Source organism: Trichogramma pretiosum, unplaced genomic scaffold (assembly GCF_000599845.2).
Source record: "Trichogramma pretiosum strain Unisexual culture from Peru unplaced genomic scaffold, Tpre_2.0 scaffold3, whole genome shotgun sequence".
Classification (NCBI taxonomy): Eukaryota; Metazoa; Arthropoda; class Insecta; order Hymenoptera; family Trichogrammatidae; genus Trichogramma; species Trichogramma pretiosum.
Window position 1 is genome coordinate 3,093,550 of NW_019641698.1, and position 6,000 is coordinate 3,099,549.

Sequence of the window (6,000 nt, forward strand, 5' to 3'; positions counted from 1 at the left end):
TTCAAAATTCCCACGTTTAATTTTTACGGGATGAAATTCGTACTACAGAGGGTTTTTAAAGTAAATCGTATCGACATCGTCTTACAGAGGTTTGTACCAACAAGGTTTTTCTATATATAATACCCTTGCAAGACATTGTGAGAGTACAAAAAGGTAAAAGACTTGGCACTTGGCATGGATTCAAGAGTCCTAACTCGCACAGCTTTTGGCTATGCTCGGATAATATGTACGGCATACATAGAGAACCGGTGCGAGCAAAAAACTGACTCACTGCATCCGGGGGTACCTGCAGGGGAGGTTAGTTACGTGCGTTACGCGCCGGCAATGCGTAAAGTATACGTGTGTGTGCGAGAAAACAGCGGTGGCCATTTCTCTCTCTAGCAGCCAGCTCGATAAATTTTATCCGTCGGAGTCAGGCTGGACTTTTTAAAGCACTGCGTGAGGTACTCGTAGGCTTTGCAACTCTGATATACGCGCGCACAAAATCTGGTAAGATGTGGACACGGCTTCTTGCGAGGGACGGCGCTCGACATTGCAGAAAAAAAATCACGCACGCGTACCGTACGCTACAACGAATAATAGCAGCGACATCTCCAAGTTCGCAACAATGGGGGCGGGGGACAGTAGCTGAGCGATGAAAATCTTCAAGGTAATGACTGCACTGCGCCACTGACATAGCTACATATGTTTGTTCTCGACTCAGCCATTACATATATATTACAAGAGTCGCGCGCAAGCTCTCGCGTTCGCCGCGGCTTTGAAAGGACGCAACCCAAGTACAACACACTGCTGCCTTTCAATTGCGACTTGCACTATGAGTGTGTAATGTGTATGTGTATGAAAAAAAGCCCGCCACAGATGGAAGGAAAATATACGTCGTCGCAGGGCGCGCGCGCGCGCGCATGTGAAACCCATGAAAGCCGTGCGAGCATAAAATTTAAACATCGAGCGCGAAGTCAAACACACGAGAGGAAGAGCCGAGGCAGCGCGACGCTTTATGCGTGCGGGTGTGTACGTGTGCAGCAGCAAACGCGTATATCTTGTAGCGCGCGACACAGTATATACGTCTGGCTTGAGCGATGCATGTACTACATGTGCAAATGTATATACTCGGCGTCGCTTGATGACGAACACACGCAACTATACAATTTACAAGACTCGCGCGGGCTCGCATTGTGTCTCGCGCGCTTGCGACCGAACTATACGCGTGTATAGCGCGTTCGTATTGTTTTCCAATGTCGCATACATTTTTCTTCTCTCCCCCGCGCCTTTTGTACAACACGACGCGTCCTAAATAACGCGCCGATGACTTTGCGCAACGCGATAGTTGCATTAGGCGCGTTCCTCGGACGTCGGCAATCAACATAACTTCGAGTTTAATGGCAAAAATTTAAATAGTATAAGCTCGCGGAAAGAGTGATAAATTTTGACAACCTTAATGGCGAGTCCCCTCGCATTATTATCAAACCCTAAACGGTTATAAAACAAGGACATAAAGCTACTGTTGCTGCACCGCTGCTACCGGCACTATAAAAGAGAAGCGTAAAAATACGTCGAAAAGTTGAAGCCGGGAACACACACACACACATCGAGCAAACGTAAATACAAATTGCACGAGAAAGCAAGAGGCAAAAGAAAGAGGCAAGATATTGTCGTGTTGTTCTTGCGCAGAGCTGAAGCTCTAGCTCTGAGGGTAGTACTGAGGGTACAGTACACATAAAACGTCGTCGGTCAAGCGTTTTCCCCCTGTCTTTCTCTTCTCTCTATCCTGCGTTTGTATATCGAGCTGTGTGTGCGCGGGCCCATATGTGTGAGTGTATGAACGTATATACCTATGTGTCAACGAGAAAAAGAGGAAAAAGAGTGAGAGAGAGGGAGGAAGAGAGGAAAAGAGAGTCGCCGTTGTAAGCAGCTGCGACGCGTCTTTCGCGGCTTTCTTTACGACGCAATAGCAGCAGCAGCTGCGGGTCTGCGGGGCTTTTCTCTTCTTTTTCTCCCTCTCTATACAGAACTGTACTTGCTCGCTCGCTGCAATGCAATGTACTACTACGTTTGCCGTTGCTGCTTTTTCGCAAGCTCGTTTCAATGAACGATTGCTATCGTCACCGCGAAGCCACGCCCGCGAGTATACTCGGCTTTAAACGTCTTCAACGTTGTCGTCGTCGTCGTCATATCCGTGCACGATATAAATAAAAAAAAAATCGACGTAAAAACCAGCCCTTTTTCCATTCGACTTAATCCAGCGTAAGAAAATGGCATTGAATTACGCGTGGTGGTTACGAGCGACAAGTTTTAATTATAACTGACCAATCCAGTCTCGCTAAAATATATTTATTACGCGATCGAGACACGTGGTGTATTTCTAGGCCCTTTTCCGCCCTCTCGAGACCTTTCAATGGTTCTGACTTCTGCGAATTCAGATTTCACCACAAATACAGGACTTAACATGCAGATATAATATGTGTCGTGTTGAAAAGAGAGACGACGAGCCATATCGCCCTATTTCATAATAATACGACGAATAGGAGAACGATTCGCTTGAAACGTTGCCAGAGAGAGGGAGAGAGGTGAACGACAGCGTCGAGGAGGACCAAGGGGATGGTCAGGAATCCATATCGAGAACGATATGTATATAATACGTTTGTGCGGATCGAGACGACATGAGGAGCAGAGTTTTCGGTAGTCGGTAATATCTACTAGGAGAAAAAGCAGTTCAATATTCAAGCTTGCTCACTCTAGAGAATAGTGGCAATAGCCGTGCTCCGTGTGTCTGTGTGTTGAGCAGCAGCACGCACGGCTTCCTTCTTTGTCCTGCATGTATGTATGGCGAACGAGAAGGAGTCAATATATCCCTGGAGACCTTCCTCTCTCTCTCTTTCACTTCATTCAGGTATGCGATAAGCTGCTGCAGAGCTTGAAGAGAAAGAGAGAGAGAGAACGGATTCTGGTATTCATGTGTAAATATTCCCTAGCAGTCCTATTACTCTGCCTATGCTACCACTGCTGCTGCTGCTACATAGTCCAAAAGGCGACGATGTATATATCTAACGCAATTCACCTACTATATAGCTTACTCCTATAGATTTTCTTTCATTTTTTATCCCTCTCTTTTAAGCCATGACTTTTTCTCTCTGTCGCTTTTCGCTCGATTTGACATTTTTCCTAAGAAACATCATTTACACCGTTCGACAAATTTCTTTGTCATTTTTTCTTTTCATTTTTCTAATGATCTATTGATTTACCTTGATTGAATAGTGCAACTAAATTTTATTCATGGTTGATAATTTTTTTTAATTACTTTTTAAAAGCGAATATTCTGGAAAATATTAAATTTACAGCTGTGCGCAGAATTACTTGATTTTAAAAAAATAGAAATTCAATGTACAATATTATCAAGCAAGTGCTCAGTAGCAGATTTTTTCGGATTCGAACTACACATAGAAGCGTAGCTCTGTTTATCGCGCTTATATATAGAGAGGCAGAAGCATCAAATAAAAGAAATTTCCACTTTATATAGTCCGGAAGGGATAAAGACAAAAAATAGCTTCGATACAACAAAGCTCGGCGCGCGCGCGCTTCCATGCACATAGGCTTTCAAAGCGAGTGAGAGAACGATAGCGAGGAAGGACGCGGGTGGAAGGGAGGAAAGTACTAAACAAATAACCGAGTACTCGATCACAATACGGTGTCTGCTATCGAGTCGCGATAAATTCCTCGACCGCAAATACACATGAAGCCGCTCGTAGCGCAGTATATAGTAGCAACGGCGACAAACACCTACAGATATTTCACAATTAGTCGAGTATTCAAGCCTCTGGTGTACCCTATGCAATGCAGGTACGAGTATAATAAAAGAGAACTGTGTGTGAAACTGCGTGCAGTTTCGCAATGTCTCTTTGATTTTCACGCGTCGGCTGCGTACGCACTGCTGCTGCTGCTGCTATTTGCAATGCGTAGTTTTCGGTATTGGTCTAATGAAAGACCTATGATGAGTCCGATAAGAAGATGAATGAGCAGATTCATATGAAATCTTGAATAAATTTCGCCCTTCCCACTAAACAGAAAAAATCATGCACAAACGTCGAAGAGTTTCGCTTACTTTATAATCAATCTTTATAATATAATCAATACTTTATAATCAAAGTATAAGGTGTACATTTTTATTTACGTAACTGGTTTTATCAGTACAACTATAGAAAGTGTAGCAAAACAACGCCACCATCAACGACGCATTTTTCGTTTACAATTACATGAAGCATTAAATGAGTTCTTGACATTTTCAATTTATTTTTACGAGACAAATGATGGCAAATGTAAAAATCGATAGCGGAACATTGCTATTGAACAAGGAATCAACGGAAGTCCAGTAAATGATAAGCAAAGCAGAAGATGAACAGGAAAAAGGACGCGATGAACCGATCTAATCTGCTGTCACTGCAGCTGCCGACACTCAGTTGGTCTGGAGCCATTGGTAATCGTATTAATTGCGGTGCGTACTATTGACCACGCTCAAGGTCTCGCGTGGTGGCAATGCTTCTGTCGTCTTTTACTCCTCGCAAACGAATACCTTTACTTATAGACTTTTTTTCCTGTTTTTTATTGCCTTTTCTCAATTCTTCTTTGTCTTTTTATCATTTCAACCAGTGCAGCGGATGAGGTTTCATTGAAAAACCCCACTAGCTAGCATCTAATGCTTTTCTACCTTGTGGTTTTGGATGATTCTTACATAAATTAAATATTGTTGACTCTATACGGTTGACTCAAATTCAATGTTTTCATAAAACTTTTTTCCTACGTGATGCAATTAAATTTTTTGACGCAAACCAGTAGCAGATGCAATTGCGCCAAGAATCCAGCATTGAAAAATAGAATGGCAAAGATCAAAATCAAATTTTTTTCATTCTCAGCAATTTTAAATTGATTTTCAAAAATTCGATAGTGTCGTAGAATTCATATCAATGCTGTTACATACTTGTGCGTATGTATCAATTCTAGAGAGTACCTTATACGTATAACGATACTTCAGCAGTAGTCGCTTATTCCATATACGAGGTGCAATCCGCACACTAAATCAAAGTCGTATGTGCTCTACATGCCCATTCAGCAATTTCGATTCTCGTCGTCGTCGTCACAGCGGCGCATCAAATTTTTCCCACTATATTTACTCCCTCTTGCTCGCGAGAACATCTTTTTTTCTTTTTTCTTTTTGTTCATTCGAGCACCTGATCATCGTCGTTTCTCGTCCCGCTTCACTACCATCGTAAAAGGATACTCGTTTTTTCAGCTTTATAAAACATGTCGAAGGATCAATTTTTTGAAGCGTTGATGCACTGTTACTGCTCTGCTATTGCTCATCATCTCTCCTGCGACATGTACCCGAGCTCGCGCCTATTCTCTTTTCTCGTTTTTTGCTTTATACTCATGCGGCATGTATATGGATTTACAAGCTTACAAGAAGCATTGACCTTGAAACACGGTGCGTACCAACGGATGGCTTATTTATTTTTTATATTTAAAAAATAAAATTAATGTTATTTGCTTTTCTGATTTAAAATAATATTACAGCTTTTTTAATATTTTAAAAATATTTATTATTCGTCTTTCAAAACTTGGATAAAAAATGAAAAACGAAAAAGTATCCATATATATAAAGCGAAGTTGGTGTCTGTTTGTCCTTTATGATCTCAAAAACTATCTGTCCAATCGGCTTAAAATTTTTACCACGTATTCATTATACCCCTGCGCAGGTTTCTATCATATTAAAAACATTATTTGCTTATTTTTTTTTGAGTTCAGAATTTTTTCGTATTTTACCACTTCGCGCGCTCGCTCGCCCCTTGCACGGTTATCTATATATATAAAGCGAAGTTGGTGTCTGTTTGTCCTTTATGATCTCAAAAACTATCTGTCCAATCGGCTTAAAATTTTTACCACGTATTCATTATACCCCTGCGCAGGTTTCTATCATATTAAAAACATTATTTGCTTATTTTTTTTTGA

At 41.5% G+C, this 6,000-nt stretch overlaps 1 protein-coding gene across 2 annotated transcripts in view; it reads right to left on the minus strand.

The window, feature by feature from the left end:
* LOC106650961 (transcription factor mef2A-like) overlaps positions 1-6,000 on the minus strand; it is a 212,702-nt gene that overhangs the window by 176,767 nt on the left and 29,935 nt on the right. The window lies entirely within an intron of this gene.